Source organism: Acromyrmex echinatior, chromosome 2, assembly GCF_024713525.1.
Source record: "Acromyrmex echinatior isolate Ae372 chromosome 2, ASM2471352v2, whole genome shotgun sequence".
Classification (NCBI taxonomy): domain Eukaryota; kingdom Metazoa; phylum Arthropoda; class Insecta; order Hymenoptera; family Formicidae; genus Acromyrmex; species Acromyrmex echinatior.
Genome location: NC_141853.1, coordinates 25655192 through 25674630, shown reverse-complemented (window position 1 = coordinate 25674630; position 19439 = coordinate 25655192). Strand labels below are relative to the sequence as shown.

Below are 19439 nucleotides of genomic sequence, written 5' to 3'. Positions count from 1 at the left end.
GAATTCCACTTTCTGCAAGTTCAAATAAAAAATGATAAAGAAAGTTTATAAAGCAAATAAATTGATAAGAAATAGTAAGAAATAATTATCTATTTGATATTCAAGATTACACAAAAGATTGCGCATATATTTCATAAATATCAAAGGCGAGAAAGTTTTATTCTGAACAACATCTCTATTATAAGCTACGACAGGTATGAAATAACTACAAAAGAAAAACAATCGTGTAATTTATTAATTTTATTTATCTTTATCTTATTTAGATATATCAGTCATTATAATTTCTCATCATTCTGTACTAACTATAACTGTGAAATTATCCTATTGACATATACACATTCATGAAATATGTCATAACAAATCATAACATTTGTTAAAATAAGAAAATATAGTAATCTATAAGAAATAATTTCCATATATGTACCAATTAATGTTATGGCAACATTATGATGCAATCTGAAATGTTCTTTGGATTCTACATTCGTGCAACTATGTACAACTTCGATGTAATTTTCTACGCGATGCCTTCTACAATCAGTTAGCAGCATTTGTAGGATTGGAAACAGAATATCATGATTTTGTTCATCAGTTGAAAATTCATATTCACTATTACTAGTAATGCTGTTACTACTACTACAACTACTGCTGCTATTTTCCATTAGAATATTCATTATTACATCTTAAAGAAATAATTTAAAAATTAATATATTAATATTCATATATAAAAATGTATGTATTTTCGATTTGTTTACTGCTTTTAGAGTATATATTAAACACTGCATTGTTGTTAATTTTCCTTCAAATATTATATTATTATTTTTTAATATTTTATTTAAAAAGTAATAAAATAATAATAAACTTTATGTTTTAAATATATTTTATCTGATACAAATTTTATATTGGGAGTACAAATTAGTTCGGTCCGTTTTTTTGTGTTCAAAAATGCATTTATTTCAAAACTATTGGGATTTTTATTGCTGAATAAGATGAAAAATACAGAGCTTGGTTTCTGGCGCGTGCGAACAATAACAAAGAAACAAAAGGTTAGGTTAGTACGAGAAGGGTGCTCACGCCATCTGTCAGGTAACTGATATAATAGAAGACAAGAACACGTGATATATATACAGTGGGACTAACGGCATACAATCAACACCCCCTCTTGACGTAGTCTCACTCGATAAAAAAAAGATTACAGCAATGGAGCAGCTTTGCATGGGGTAGAGGGTATAGAGGTAGAGAGAGTTCGTTAGCATGTCCGCTGGGTTCTCTGTGCCCGCAATATGTTTAACTTCCACGTTGTTGTCTCCAACAGTCTGTCGTAGAAAATTAAAGCGAACATTGACGTGCTTGGTTTTCTTCTTTATTTCCTCGGATTTTGACAGCTTAACAGCCGCTTCATTGTCGCAATAGATTATTATTGGTTTCTCAGAAGACGTTATGAGTTCTTTCATGAGATCTTTAATCCATATGGCTTGTTTCGATGCTTCATAAACAACCTGCAGTTCAGCAACAGTTGTGGAGTCAGCGACAATCGTGCTCTTCCGTGATTCCCAGGATATTGGTCCACCGTTTAATACGAACACATGTCCATAAGTACTTTTAGCAGTGTCCGGATATCCAGCATAGTCTGAATCACAATATCCAACAACTTCGTTTTTACCTTCACCAAACTGAATTCCTACTGACATTGTGCCTTTTAAGTAACGGAAAATTCTTTTCACTTCCTTCACGTTATACGGTGTTGGTGCCTCAACAGCGCGAGCAGCATGATTAACCTGAAACGAGATATCTGATCTCGTATGCGTCGCTGCATATAGTAAACATCCAATAGCCTGTCGATAAGGGAATGGAACTCCAAATGTTTCATCGTCCGTTAGTTGATGTTTCCTAATTTGAACTTCTCCCGGAGTATGGGCTTTGTTACAATTTTCCATTCCAAAACGAGCGAGCATATTACGAATATATCCCTATTGATTTACGCGAATACGTCCTGATCTTCGGTCAACATTTAGTTCCAAACCTAGGAAACAGGTTGGCTCTTCGATCTTTATCTCGAACGCAGCCTTCATGAAATCTAGCAATTCAGTCACAACGTTTTCTGGTTGTCCAGCAACGAGGATGTCGTCTACATATATTGCCAACAACAAACGCCCCTTCTGACCATTTCCATAATATATGCAAGGATCAGCTATAGAACGAATCAAACCGAAGGTTGTGACAAGCTTATTAAATTTCTTGTTCCAATTCCGAGGTGACTGCTTCAGACCATAGAGCGATTTTTTTAATTTCCAAACTTTTCCATCATCAATGTCTACTGCATCAGGAGGTCGCACATAAATTTCTTCCTCGATGTCTCCGTAGAGAAATGCCGACTTGACATCGCATTGCTTGATCACCAGCTTCTCATGAGCTGCAATAGCTAACAAAATTCTAATTGAATCCATACGAACTACAGGTGCGAATGTCTCGGTAAAATCAATCCCGCGTTTTTGACTGTATCCACGGCAAACAATTCTAGCCTTTAGCTTGTTGATTTCACCATTTGGATATCGTTTGATCTTCAATACCCAGCCTGTGTCAATAACATTCTTTCCCGATGGTAAGACACATGTCTCAACCACATCATTTTTCGCGAAGGAATCGAGTTCATCTTGCATAGCCATTTGCCATCCGGTGGAGTCCTTACCCTCAAGAGCCTCTCTTGCTGTCTTGGGTTCTTCCATGTTTAACGCCATCAGGACTTCATGCCCTCCTTGTTGCTTCTCGTCAAGAACATCCTCACTGATGATGCTACGACTTCGGAGCTTCATGGTTAAAGGTCCACTGGATTTGCGTACATTTGTTGACTTCGGATGAGTAGATACTTTAACGATCTCATTTACAATCTCAGTAGAATCATTTTCTTTGACTTCATAAGTTTCGTCATTGGATAATGATTTTATCTCGTCTTCTACATAGAAAGAATTTTGCTTTCCTTCATTGAATTTTACATCACGTGCGATGCGAACATCTTGAAGATCCTGAAAGTAAACTCGATACAGCTTCGTACTCGGTCCGTAACCTATCAGCTGACCTTTTCGAGCTTTCTTGTCGAACTTATTTCGCTTCGGTTTTGGGATGTGCACAAAAACATCACAACCGAATGCACGCAGATGTTCAATGGACGGCTCCTTCCCATGCCAGAGTTCATACGATGTCTTCTTTAGATCACGAGTGGCGACAGATAACAAGCAGTCGAGACACACTCGGCCCACATAAACTTTGGCAAGTTTGCATCTGCAAGTAGAGATCGAGCCTTTTCTGTAAGAGATCGAATGGCACGTTCGGCCATACCGTTCGACTGTGGTGTATACTCAACACTCATCTCATGCTTGATTTTATATTCTTTCAGAAGATCTTGAAATGATGTACCAATGAATTCAGTGCCTTGATCAGTCCGCAAAATCTCAATTGGATGACCCGTCTCTTCCTTGACTTCCTGAATGACTTTCTTGAATTCTTCGACAAGTTCCTTCTTTTTCAGCATGGCAACTTTCTTGTATCCTGAGCTCTCGTCAACAAAGACAGCAAAATATTTGCAACCACCTGCCGATTCAATTGAAACCTTTCCACTAAGGTCGCAGTGAATTTTTGCACCTGGCTTGAAATCCTTATTAACGATTTCCTTGTATGGTCCTTTGGTCATTTTTCCAAAAATACAGGCTTCGCAGAAGAAATCTTCTTTTCCAGTTGCACAATATCCTTTAGATTCTAATAGAGCTTTGACCTTGTTTTTTCCTGCATGTCCAAGTCGACGGTGCCAAGTTTCCCATGATGCGGAGATCTCCTTCTGAGCCGTGCAAACCTTAGCTGGTTTCTCGACTTTGATCAGCATTCGATACGTCGAGTGTCCTTTTTTAATACCACGGACAATCACCTCGCCTTTTGAATTCTTTACAACAACCTCTGACTTACTAAAAAGTGCTTCGTAACCAAGGTCAGTCGTGGCTACAATAGAGAAAAGATTGAATGGTCCAAAATCAGGAACTAACCTTACATCCTTGAGACATCTCGGCACCCACTCTTTACCGTTATGGACTGTTACATTTATTTTGCCAATAGCCGTCGCCATTAGAATCCTGCCATCCCCTATTTTCACTTCTTCCGGAGGATCCAATGCCTTTGATTCTACAAACCAATCACTATTACGAGTAATATGGCTGTACGCACCTGAATCACCGATCCACTCATCAATATCTCCTAATTGTTGTTTTGCTGGCATTGCCACACGATTGCTAGACGAACGTCCTTCTGAGCTCGTGTCTTTCTTCTCGGATGGGCAGTCACGAGCAAAATGTCCAAAACCTTTGCAGTTGTGACATTGTAGCTTCTTTCGGTCCTTTTTCCAGCCTGCTTTCTTCTTACCTTTGAAAACTTCTCGGTTTTTCTGATCTTTCTGACCAGATAACGCTACACCATGATTTCCAGATGACGTCACGTTAACGTCACGTTCGACATCTAACAATTTTGCTTGTAATTGTTCCACCGTAATGTCCTTCGTAGGACAAATTCGCCATACTTGCTTGAAGTTATCAAACTTTTGCGGTAGACCACGAACAATTTTTGTAATAATCATTTCCTTTTCGATGTTTAATTTTTGCGCCTTGAGCTTATTTTCAATGAGCATAAGCCCTGAAATATACGACGTCACAGTCATATCGTCTTTCCAGTGATAGTCGTTGTATGCTTCCAATGCAGCTAGCTTCGTCGTGTTTGAAACCTCATCATAATGTCCCACGAGAGTCTTCCACATATCAGCGGATGATTTACAGGCGACCACCAAATTAAAATGTGCATGATCGAGAGATTTACTTAACAAAGACCTCGCCAAGGCGTCCTTCTTTTTCCAATCAGCCAGTGTGGCATCTGTTGGTTGCTCTCTCGATCCATCAGCCACATCAAACACATCATTTGCTTCGAGATGAGCCTGAATTTCAAAACGCCAACGAACGTAACTGCTTGAGTTCAGTTGCGTAACAGACTTCAAGTTTATTTCCATCCTTGCAGATTCAAACGATGTTACTTGGACCTCTGTCTTCCTTGCACACACTATCACTCTCCTTTTTCTATTTATTATTATAGCCATTCACACTCCTGGGCCCATAACCTATTGGGATTTTTATTGCTGAATAAGATGAAAAATACAGACCTTGATTTCTGGCGCGTGCGAACAATAACAAAGAAACAAAAGGTTAGGTTAGTACGAGAAGGGTGCTCACGCCATCTGTCAGGTAACTGATATAATAGAAGACAAGAACACGTGATATATACAGGGTGGGCCATCTATTGGTACGTTTTTGAATTTCGTCGTATGGCAACACCGAACGAGCTACAGACCCGAAATTTTGACAGTTTATTAGTCATACCGTCCGCGGCACGAAACAACATGTTTTCTCTTGAAGAGCGTTTTGAAATTTTAAAAACTTATTTTCAAAGTCAGTGCTGTGTCGCCGAAACTGTACGAATTTTGAAAAGAAATATGGGTCGTGATAGAGCACCCACCGAAGGAGCTATACGCAAATTGGTGAGGAAAGTTCGTGAGAAAGGGATGTTAGTGGATGACATTATATTACGACTGTTTTGAGTGAAATTGGCGCCGAGATAGTCCAAAATGTCATTAATAATTGGGGTGACCGAATGGCATACTGTAAGGCCAGTAGAGGGAGCCACATGAACGAAATCGTTTTTCATTCTTGACGCGGATACTTTTAGCTTCACAACAAAAAAAAAATTAATAAAAAATATCAATGTATGCTCATTTGATCGCATTTTTAAAAACGTACCAATAGATGGCCCACCCTGTATACAGTGGGACTAACGGCATACAATCAACAAAAACAAAATGAATGAACAGATTAATTAAAGTATTGTCCACCGCTGGCTACTACTTTTTCCCATCTCTCAAGCAATTTTCGAATTCCATCTCGAAAAAATGACTCGTCTTTGGAGGCGATCCAATTTTGGAGAAGTGAACTGGTGACTTGCCAAATCGTGCTGCATCCTTTAGAACAACCAGTAATCAGAAGGAGAATATGGCGATAAAACATCCCATTTGAGCGTTTCCAAATATTTTTTTACGACTTTTGCGACATGAGGCCGAGCGTCATAAAAAAAAATAACTTTATCATGTCTTTGCTCGTATTCCGGCCGTTTTTCTCGCAATACACGGCTCAAACGAATAAATTGTAGCCGTAATGGAATCGCCAGGTTTCAGCAGTTCATAGTAAACAACACCCTTTTGATCCCAGATACAGAGTATGATCTTCGAACCATGTTCGACTTTGGTGTTGATGTTGAGGTCGATGGCAACGATTGACTGGGCTTAGTGTAGTATTTTTTCTTCTTGGGGTTGTCATAGAATATCCACTTCTCATCTCCAGTCACAATCCGATGCAAAAAACCTTTTCTTGTTGTCTTTGAATCAGTTGTTGTCGCAAGTGAAAAATCGCCTTTCAACGTCTCTCGGTTTCAGAAAAAAGGCATCCAATTTCCTTGTTTTTGAATTATTCCCATGGCTCTCAATCGTGCAGAAACGGCTTGTTGAGTTACTCCCAATGATTCTGCAAGCTCCTCTTGCATTTGACTCTGATCTTCTTCAAGTAATGCCTCTAATTCTTTGTCTTCGAATTTTTTTGGCTGTCCAGAGCGAGGCTTGTCTTCAACGCTGAAATCTTCATCCTTGAAACGTCGAAACTATTCCCTACATAATTTATCAGTTGGAGCAGTGTTACCATAAACTTCGACAAGTATTCGAAGACAAGTATTGGGCTTCAGCTGCACTTTTCTTCCAATTAAAGAAAATTAGAACCTCCCGCAAATGCTGCTTGATTAACACAAAATTCGACATTTCAAACACAGTAAAAATCAAGGTTTTTGTATGAAACTCAAAGCGATATAAACTGAATATTATTAGCAGATGTCTAACATCTCTGAAAACGCCAAAATCAGCTGTCACTATGAACCATTCACAAGCTGGAGTCATCTTTTGGAAAACGGACCGAACTAATTTGTACTCACAATACAATATATTATAAATACCTGTAAAGTTTAAAAATAATTTTGAAAAGTTTGTAACTTGTAAGATGTTAAAACTTTTTTTGGAATACCTCTACTAATTGATACAAAGTATGTACCTTTACTCGAAAATATACACATCACTCTTTGCAATAATCGGATCTCGTGTGTCCTTTTAAGGTTATGTATTAAAAGTTCATACACACGATACACACTGCACATATCGTGTTTCATTTAAGTGTGACAAACTGTACTGTGTATGTTATACTATGTCGAGTATGTTATACTATGTCGATTTGTGTCTCCTAAAAGGAAAGCCTAATTCCCGCCTACGAGAAACACGAAAAGTCGGAGAGGAGAATAAAGAGAATAATAAAATAACTAGAGAATCTCAAAGGGAGAGAGTAGCAAACTGCACGTGACTCCTCTGATCCTCTGACTGGGCGCGATCATGGTGGAAATATACAAGGTGAAATATTGCGCGATAGCAATACAGGAAATAACCAATCAAATGTTACCCAATATGCAATTTCTTGCGTACAATAGCATTGGTATACTGGAACAGCCAATCAAATTTTACCCAAAATTCATGCTGCTACTGCGCAACTATGGGAATGGCTCATCTTGTATATTTCCATCATGGGCGTAATCATCAAAGCTCCATAGGCATGGAAGAGATTAGAGAAAACTATCATCTGATCCTTATCCTGATTGGACGCTGTCATTCACGTGATATAATTTGCTACTCTCTCATGGGCCGGTATTCATAGTCGATTCTTTTTATAACCGGCCTAAGCCGATTCTATATTAGTTGCAAACTGATCGCAAATTCATTGCGATAGCAATATGAAACGTTGTTTTCAAAATCCAAGCTTCAGATTGGCTGATTGCAAGAAACTTACGATCAGCTTGCAACTAATGTAGAACCGGTTTTAAATAATGTCTTAAATCGCTAATGCGGTCTTTTAATTGATTCATGATATCTTAAGACTATACTTAAGATTAAATATAAGAGCCATCTATGAATTTCATTTAGACGGTATCTCTCTAAATCTCCGCCGTCTATAGTCTACGATGCTGAAAATCGGTCCAAGACCTCAGATGAAGAAAGAATTGATCAATCGCAATGGTCATGTGATCCAATTGTTCAAATGTGATTTATTAATTTTTTCTCTGTCCGAGATCTCGGGCCGACTTCTAGCATCGTGGATATCTTAAGGATAGAAATTGAAATATCAAACGTCATTTGATTTTGGTGTTGAAAATTAGCATCGAGCATGAAAAAGCACCTTTATGAATGTCTCATAAGAGGCAAAGGCTACTAACTGTGAAACGCGAGATATATTTCGAGAAGTTGGCATACTCAGGGCCAGTTTCACCAACGCCAGTTAGCTTAATTGGCCGTTTACTAAGCAATCATCTTTGCTGTTTAGTAGAATCGATCATTAATTACGATTAAGCTTGATTGGCGTTGGTGAAATCGGCCTCCTCAATCTTTCCTTGTCTGATATACTTTATAATGCATCTTACAATTAGTTTCTCTTTCTAACCTTCATAATTTATGTCTTAAGTTAAATATTGAATAAAGAATTTAAGGAACAATAACAATAACCAATATGAAATAAGTAAAATATTACTAACGCAGTAAATACCATTATATTGTTAATTAAGTTAGGAAATGATAATGACAAAGCGTTTTGTTCGATCTCGATCTGCATTTATTTATAACTTATTATTTAACAAAAGGAGATTGAACGGAAATGTATTAGGTGTACAAATAAGTTTCCGCCGTTTGACAAAAAATGGCACCACTAGCAAGCTATGGTTAAAATTGTCTGATGTAAAACATTATATCGTAAGGTTGAACATCTGTCAACAACATAACCTTGAAATACTAGCGATTTTGTATCAGCATTATATATTTTTTTGTGCGAAAATGCCGAGTTTTGAGCCGAATAAGCGTCATTTGCGGGAACTTTTGATTTACTTCTTTAGTTTGAAGAAATCTGCAGCTGAGGCTCATCGATTGCTTGTAGAAGCATATGGTGAGGCTGCCTTAAGTGAGAGAAGTTGTCGTGAATGGTTTCAAAAATTTAAGAACGGTGAATTTGACGTCGAAGACAAAGAACGTAGCGGAAGGCCGAAAGTGTACGAAGACGCGGAATTGGAAGCATTATTGAATGAAGATTCGTGCCAAACGCAAAAAGAACTTGCACTTACATTAGGAGCGACTCAACAAGCAATTTCACATCAATAAATGCTTAATTTTTGATAAAAACGGCGGAAATTTATTTGTACACCTAATAATTATACGCTATATTTGTTAACTAGCCAGAAGATGACGATTTATTCGACCTCGATCTTCATTTGTTTATAACTCAATAACTCAATATTTAACAAAAGGAGATCGGATGGAAACGAAATTACACGCTGGTAATTGTTAATTAAGAAATGATAATGAAAAAGTGATTTACTTCTATTTGTTTATAAAATAGCTAGGTTAACAATTATCGGCGTATAATTTCGTTTACATCCAATCTCCTTTTGTTAAATATTGAGTTATAAAGAAATGGAGATCGTTATTGAATAAATTGCTTTGTCATTATCATTTCCTAGCTTAGTTAACAAATAGCAGTGTATAATTCCATTTCTGCTTGATCTTCTTTTGTTAAACATTAATTAGAAATAAATAGAAATAAATCGGTTTTTCATTATCATTTCCTAGCTTAGTTAATAAATACCAGCGAATAATCCATTTCTATTTAATCTCTTTTCGTTAAATATTAAGTTATAAATAAATGGAAGTCGAGATCGAATAAATCGCTTTTTAAATTATATTTCCTAGTTTTTAGCAATTACCAGCGTGTTTTATTATTATACCGACTTTACCGATCTTGTTTTGAAAAAATCATCCGAGACACTATTGTAATACAAACTCACGCCATGCTTAGCGCCGCGACACTGGTTACAGTCGAACGACAGAGGAATGTTCGACTGTAGTTGGTTAGTTCTTACATTCTGATCCGGATTAAACCCTCGATGAAAACTAGGCCAGTGAAACTAGATGCATGTCGTGTCTCTAGATGTCTTCAGATCGCAGCGTTCGCTGATCATGTACGAGGGCAAATCAGTAAGTACCCGTGTTAGTAATGAAGATGCAAACTTTTCACAAAAATTTTTTTTATTTTACAACGTAATTCCCTTTTAGGATACATTTTTTCCAATGCTTCTGCCATTTTTTTAATCCCTCAGAAAAATACGATTTGTCGAACTCTGCAAAATAGGCCTCTGTTTCGGTGATGACCTCATTCGAGGTAAATTTCTTTCCATCGAGTTTCCATTTTTTCAAGTTTGGAAACAAGAAGTCACAGGGGGTTAAATCTGAGTATGGATGCGGCAGCAATTCGTAGCGCAATTCAACTAATTTGGCTTGACGACTGTAGAGGAGTGAGCCGGTGCATTATGAGCAATCACAGCACTCGGGCCGATAATTTTTTTCATTCTCAAGTTCTCATGCAAAATATTGAATGCTGTTCCGTACGATACGCTGTTCCTACGGCCTCTGCTACTTCATGCACTTTCGTTCGGCGATTAGCGAGAATCATGTAGTGGACTTTTTCAACGATTTTCTCAGTAACTACGTCTGCCGGATGGCCTGGGCGCTTCTCATCAAAAACAGACGAACGACCACGTTTGAATTCATTGAACCAATATCTGACGGTTGTCATAGATAGTGAAGAGTTCCCATAGACAGCATCCACCTTCGTTTTTATTTCTTCGCACGTTTTTCCATCCAAAAATAAGAAACGAATCACGGATCGATATTGCTCTTTTTCCATTGTAACGGAAAACGTCAAACACGCTCACTACGAATTGCTGTCAAATCAAGACTATTGCATGAATCACTCTGAAATTTTGTATGGCGTCGTTTGAAAGATGGTAGTACACGATAGTAATGCCAACTTGCATCAGCAATGTCGCCTGTCTTGAAAAACGAGTACTTATTGATTTGCCCTCATATATCACTAGCACTCCTTACATAAAGAATGTCAGAAGGACACGAAAGGAATGTGTGGAATGCGATCGACGATGATGACGCATCTTAATCTGAAAATCTGAATCTGAAAAAATGGCAGTTTTCGGAACTTTGCGTTGCGATATCTCCGCTTGCGCTTGTAGAATACATACAGAAAAAATAAAAATATTTTCATTATATATTTCGAGCGGTTGCAATCGATCGAGCACACTTAGAATTTGATTGGTTCATCTCTTAAGCCGGTTCTACATTAGTTGCAAGCCGATGCAAATTTGTTGTGACAGCCAATCTGAAGCTTGCATTTTGAAATCAACACTTTCTATTGGCTGTCGCAACAAACTTGCGATCGGCTTGCAACTAATGTAGAACCGGCTTAAGAGCTGAACCAATCAAGTTCTGAGTGTGCTCAATCGATTACAACCGTCCGAAATATATTGGGTCATCTAAAAAGTATCCGCGGTACTTTGTCACTAGATATATGACCATCAACACACATCTAGTGACAAAAAACCGCGGATACTTTTTAGATGACCCAATATAATGAGTGTTTTTATTTTTTCTGTACGTATTCTACAAGCGCAAGCGGAGATATCGCGACGCAAAGTTCCGAACTGCCATTTTTAGAGACTAATGTAGAATCGGCTTTATTGAATTTCCGATAACTTCGATCTGATGTAATTCGTCGATTCGCATAAAGGAGGCATGTCCGTGTCTCGCGCCATAGCTTAACGTCGAGACACCAGTATCTCCTGATTATTAAAATAAAAATTGAATAATAAGAAATTATAATTCTAATCTCTATTTCTTCTTGGGTTTCCTCCACAATCCTAAAATATTTTTTTCGCTCCCTTCTAATATCTACTTCTGACATCATCTACTTGTTACGTAACTTAGAAACCTGCATATTCCTGTTTCTCCTTACTGCAAGTGGAAAAGAATCTTCTTTCTTTATAGTTATTTAGAATTAATTATTAATATGATTATTAATATGATTGTTCAGTAGTATGACGTAGTACAATAAGTGTTCGATAGCTACTCAATAATAGTTTATAATGGTTTAATAATTAGGAACGCTCAGCTATTTGTATTATTATACGACATTACATTAATACATTACATTAATTACAAAAATATTATTATAATTACTTGTTAAATTAAAATCATGGCTAAGTCATACCATTAAAAAAATCGTAAAACAAATACCATATTTATTTAATAAAATTGTGAACAAGAAGAAAAGAGAACATGAGAGAGAATATAACGGGAAGAAGAGAGAGCGCTATATATAAGTGTAGATGATGTGAATTCAAATTAACACTGCACGAAACATATCTGTATATGAAGCCGTGCTCTTCATGTTCAAACTCAAACATTCCATCGAGAACGTATACTCTGAGCTGCCAGTATACGCATATCGTCAATGAAAAATTTAAATATTTTGTAACACTTTTAGATGAAAATTGTATCATCGATAAATGTGATGCTGTAGATTTTTTACACAAAATTTATAATAAAAAATTAAATATAGAGTGTGAGTTAGTAGTTTATGCTTTAGATAATATTGTAAACAGTGTGAAAAGTAAATGTACATTTTAGTGCTAATCGGAAGCAGGTGTTTAAAATTCGATTTGAAATTAATTAAATTAAATTAAATTAAGTTCCTGCTTACAAATATTGTAAGAACTATATAATAAGAACTATATATATTGTAAAATTATATATAAAAGTAAACGCATATTTAAACTACAATATATATCTGGGTGTATGACATTATTCATTCCTTTCTTATTATCGCAGCGCTATCATATTCCGTGCGCCATCAGCATCTTCGCGCTCAACGATACTACGACAGACAATCACGATCGTATGAAGCGTTCTCTCTATTTAATAAGAAACGGAAAATAAATCATTAAATAAATCATTAAATAAAAAACATTAAATAATCATCCTGAAATATTAATTTCTAGAGCAGATAAAGGAAATGTTACTGTTGCTCAAAATAAACTAGATTATATATCCAAGATGGAATTGATACTTTTAGACAACAATATGAGAACAATACATATGAGATGATAATTAAAGATCCTACAAAAAAACTTACGAGCGATTTGCGTAACCTAGTAGATAAAAAGAAAAGGGTTAATAGATGACTTTACATATCGAAGGTTACGTATGACTGACGGGATCATTCTTAGAGCATACGGTTTAACGAAGATTCATAAACAAAACTATCCTCTTAGAATTATTGTTTCATCTATAAATAGCTTATTATGTAATCTATCATTGTTTCTACATAACATCATTAATGATTCTATAGAGAAACTCCTAGTTTTATAAAAAAATAGTTTGGACTTAATTAATAAACTTAAACATGTTAAACTAGAATCAGATTCTATATTGGTTTCCTTGGATGTGGTATTTCTATTTACTAATATACCTATAGATTTGGCATCTGATAGTGTTGTTGGAAGGTGGGATCCATATCCAAAAAAAACTAAAATTCCTTTAGATGAATTTTTGATTGCCTTTCAGATGGTTTTGAATTCTACGGTTTTTATCTTTAATAAAAAAATATACAAAGAAATATTCGGGACTCCTATGGGATCATCCTTGTCACCTGTCGTTGCAAATATGATTATGCAAGATTTTGAAAAAATGGCTATCGAAATGCTGCCCTTTCGGTTGTTATTTTATTATCGATACGTTGACGATATTATCTTGCTCTGCTTCGTCTGAAAGCATTGGTGATATTTTGGATATTTTTCATCATTGGATATTTTTAATTCGTTGCACACTAGACTGCAGTTCACTATGGAGGTTGGCATTGATGGAAAAATAAGTTTTTTGGATACCATGTTGATTATTGAAGAACGGAATCTTATTTTCGATATATACCATAAAGCAACCTTTTCCGGTAGCTTCCTTAATTTCTACTTATACCATCCACTTTGTCATAAAAGAGGTGTAATTTATAGAGTTGTGGATAAGATTTTTTGCTTGTGTCATCCGAAGTTCCAACAAAATAATTTGATTGACGCCATTAATATTTTTTTACAGAATGGATATCCTTTACGTTTTATTTTTTCGACTATTCATAGAAGATAGAATAGAATTAAATATTATATTATTATAGAATAGAATTAAATATTATATTAACAATATTAATAATTTGAATGATAATAAGGATGACACAGAAAGATTTTTTACTATTCTATATGTCAATACAATATCTGAAAGATTTACACCTATTTTTAATATGTTTAATTGTAAAATTGGCTTTTACCATTCCTAACACAATAAAAAATTTCATAAAGAGAGGAAAGGATGAGTTGGAACACTTTCATAATCAAATGTATTTTAGAGAATATCTTGTGAGGATTGTGATGTTAGTTACGTTGACCAGATAAAAAGACAATTAAAGACCAGATTGCATGAACATGTTTCAGATATTATAATAATATAAGTTCAAAATCTCCATCAGTGATTTCCAATTACCGTATTGAGGAGAATCACAACTTTAAATGAAATAAAGTGGACATATTAGATATAGAACCTTCAAGGTTGATATCTGAAACGGTCCATATTAAAAAACAGAAACATGGAATAAACAAACAAAATGATACAGAGTCTTTGCCTGAATTGTATTTTAACATTATACATTCTCTTTCTCATTTCTAATATATTCTTTTCTTTTCCTCTGTTTTGCCGTTTTCCGTTCTCGATAAATGTTTTTCTTCTTGACATTTCGTTATCTGACATCGTGAAAATTAGATGTTCATTACTTTTGCAAATTTGCTTAAAATAATTTATACAATAAAAAACTAATATATTGTATCACGAAATGAACTACCATCTACCTGCGTTTTTTTCTCTCTTTTTATTAATGGATTCTTAACACATTTGCTGATATCACTGACAAGGTACATTATTATATTACTAATTTGTATATAATTAATATTAATTCTTTTTGTTCACGGTTACTTTTCCAGAATTTTCTTATGATTACTTTGATTCTTGATAAAAGTGACTCGCAGCGTAGTACACGAAATGAAAAATACGATATTAAAAATTATAATAATATTGTAATACCATGTACATATTTTTGGTTTAAAACGATATTGATATATTAAGACTACATTGAAAATGACTCGATTGAAGTTGAAACGTTTGTTGTTAATTGTAATTGTTTATATGAATTTTTAATGCTAATTTAAATTAAAGTTCTTTTATACATTACTGGCTCTTTGTCCTTCTTTTGTACTACATTGTTTTATATGTACACACAACACAGAACCTTATTATTATTTATTAAATAAGAAACGTATGATAAAATATTTTTGCGTGCGAGAAGAAGATACAATGGGAACGACAACGCGGAAAGATGACGAAACATAAGAGAAAGAGAGATGGTAAGCATATGCAATAAATGTATGCAAACCTTTGTTACCGACGCATTTTTGGAAGTGTCGGCGATTGGCGGCGGTGGATGACTAAAAAAATACGGAACACATAGCGGAATATCATTACGCATACCTTATAATCCATCGACCGAAGTCCTATGCTTATGTAAACAGCAATGTAGCCGACTGAGGCCTTCCCCGCGCTGTCTCTCCCCGCGCTTACGAGTACCCCCGCTCTGACGAGTACTCCCCACGCCTCGCACTCTCCTCAGAGGATCCGACTTAGGACTAGTATCCCTACTTCTCATAAAAGATCAGTCCGATTGAAATATCAATCACCAATTTCGAAAGTAAAGATTTCAAACTTTAAAAAGCTTTTTTAAATATCTCGCTACGATGATTTTTCAATAAATTATTGCTATTTGAATATATTAATATAAAAATTTGTGAAAAAAACTCAGTGTCCAGATTTTTTTTTGTATATGATAACATGATATGAAAACATTGACATCTTGACGGCAGTTACTATTTTACGACGATAGAAACAGCTATATTAGGTGTAATAAAAAGAAATCCATTATTTTTCCAATAAATGGCTTTAGTAATCTGTATCTCATCTACGCGTGATACAGATTACTAAAGCCATCTATTGGAAAAATAATGGATTTCTTTTTACTATACCTAATATAATCTTTTTAAGTACAGTTGTTGTCTTAGAGCTGAATAAATATCATATATTTACACACAGATAGAAATGATACTGAATCATTTAAAGATAGTAATAAAATGTTAATACAATTTACACGAGATAAACGCATTCGATCTTTTCATACATGAAATGTATGTTTCCATACTTTGCGCAATGTAAAATCTATTGTTTTCTATCTCATGTTACAACAGTTTATAACTTTTAAACAGGATTCAATCTTATTTCAAATAAATTTATTTAAAATTTTAAATAAAAAAAATTAAACAATTATTTAGTATTTATTATTTAAAATAAGTCCATGTTGATTTTCCTGGTTCACGAAGGGTTAATACTATTAAGTATCAATTATAGGCTGTAGCTATCAAAAAAAAACTGAAACGCTATATTTAAAAATGAAAAATACGATATTAAAAATTATAATATTGTATATATAATAGTATTGTATGTACCATATACATATTTTTAGTTTAGAACGATGTTGATATATTAAAAATACATTGAAAATGACTCGATTGGAGTTAAAACGTTTGTTGTTAATTGTCATTGTTTATATTCGTATATTCAAATAAACAAAATTATTAAAATATTTTTTATTTAAATACCATTTGAAAAGTTCATTCAAAACACATATTTCTTACTTTAAATAAATTTCCGAAATCTACTGTTTATTTAAAATAAGAAATGTCCTTCGAAAACATTTAAAATAAAAGATAAATTATTATTATATTTTAAATAAAAGTATTCCATATTTTAAATAAATAAATGCATTTTCGGTCCCTATTTCTTATTTTATATTTTAAATAATTTCTTGTGGCTTATTCCTTATTTAATATTTTAAATAAGTTTATGGAACCTATTTTTTATTTTTTATTTCAAATAAGTCGTATCAGCGATTTTACTGACTTCTACGATTGTATATTTTAAATAAGTTCCTGGAACTTATTTTATATTTTATATTTTAAATAAGTTGTATCAGTTATTTTACCGAATCCTACTTTTAAAGCATTTCTAATGAAACTTCATACAACATTTTTACCTTTTTTCCATTACACTTATATAACATACTTCCGCAATTAATTGTCTGTTAAATAATATTAAGTTGTTCAGAAAATTCATTTCAAATTTCGTTAAAAATTCGTTAAAATATCGTTTTAAAATTATATACAGAATATATTTATTGCGAAGTTTTCGACTATCTGTCATGAAAGCTCAAAGTTTTCCTTAAAAATTCGTTTTTAAAAAATGTCTTTACGATTTTTTGTTCTGAATTTCTCGCGGATTAAATAAGAAGGAACATTCCGATTTATAATTGCGTTACACAAATCATCGTACCGCAATTAAAGATACAGATTTCCAATGCTAAAACTTTCCTCTATCGAATGATATAATTTGCCAATTTTATTTAAAAAATGGATATGTATAAATTTGAGTTAAAAATATGACTATATTTTCATTGTAATCATTGCGCAATAGTTATAAAAAGAAAGTAATATGTTTTTAGCTCAAATGCACATATATATTCTTTTTTTTTTTTTTTTAATTTATATCACTCGATAGAGCAATGTTTCAGCTTTAGATCTGGTTTTTTAATTGTGATACGATGATTTTTGTCGGAGTAACGAGCAATCAAAGTCAGATTGCTTCTTTTTATTTAATTCAAAATAAAAAAATTGTAGGAATATAAAAAAAAATAGTTTTGTAGCGAAAACTTCAAATTTTCACGATAAATAATGAAAAATTTTTGCAAATTTATTTAAGGTGACCTACAAAATGAGAAAAAATGTTTTCATTTTTTTCAACTCGTAATTTTGTACATGTCAAAATTACAAAACTCACGTAAACTCAAAAAATATAGTAAATATTTGAAAGTAGAAATTTCAAGATTCAAAATCCTTTTTCTAAATTTAAATTTCATTTATTTTTAACGAAGATGTACGTGCAATTTTGGGCTAACAAAATTTGAAACGAACTTTCCGACAACTTAATATATGCTGAGACACCTTGTATATATACACGCACGCACATCAATATCAAATGTTAATACTCTATCTTTAACAGCTAGCTACAGCAAAAGAAAAATTGCGTAAACGTACATATACATATAGTACATATAATTATGAACTATGTTTAGCTCATATATGTATAAAATATACACACACACACACGCACGCACGCACACATATATATATGTATAAAATACGAAAATTAAAAATGTTAATATTGTCGATGGTTTAGAAAAAATGTGTATAAAAAATAATTTTATTAAGAATCATTATTTTTTTATCTGTGCTCTAATAAAGATGTATGAAAAAAAAAAAATATATATATATATTATAAGATAATTGCAAAAATCTTAACTTTTTTTGTATAAGTATTTAAATATACAAGATGTATTATATAAAGATTCATTGATGCAATAATTATAGAAAAAAAGTAATATTATATTTTTAGCTGAAATGCATATATATTTTATTTTTTTAGAAATTGACATTTATGTCACTCAATAGGGCAATGTTTTAGCTTTAGATGTAGAAATTGCATATTGTTTTGTAAATAAACAAAATATTTCGAATTGAAACTCTTGACATTGTTTAAATTTTTGTGTATAAAAATTTATAATTATAAACATATAATACATGTAATTAACAGCTTGGCTCGTCAGCTTTTTTTTAAATTTATATTATTATTAACAAAATATATTGTTTCCTTATTTTATTGAACACCTAATTTTTGCATCGCAATGAAACTTATAATTGTATTTTAAATACTTAAAATACTTATACAAAAGGTTTAGATTAATTTTGTCATTGTATGTTTTTCAAATTTTAGTATGGTAATAAGAAAATAATGACAAATTAAGTAAATAAATTATAAAAATGTGTTTAATAAAAATAAAGTGCAATTTAATTTATATGTATATAGCTTACTTAAAATATAAATATTAACACATTTGTAAAAATATAATATAACCTTAATATTAATTCTTTTAAGCGAAAACATCATGCGAATGTAAGATTGCAGAGATGAATATTTCTGACGCACAATTTGTAAACGTAGCACAATTATACGAAGGCAAGTCAATAAGTTCTTAGAAAATCTATCAGAGGATACTCGCATGTCATTACTTTTTGATAAATAGCATCTTTCAGCTGATTACTGTCAAATTTTGAGCCGAATTCATCGCGTGATTTCATTTCTGTAGACGATTAAAGCGAACAACCTTTGTATTTTTTGCAAAATG

General features: G+C 33.3%; 1 protein-coding gene across 1 annotated transcript in view; it reads left to right on the top strand.

Annotated features, from left to right (window-relative positions):
• Positions 1-19439, top strand: part of LOC147910691 (uncharacterized) — a 94731-nt gene that overhangs the window by 71408 nt on the left and 3884 nt on the right. The gene's annotated exons all lie outside the window — the stretch shown is intronic.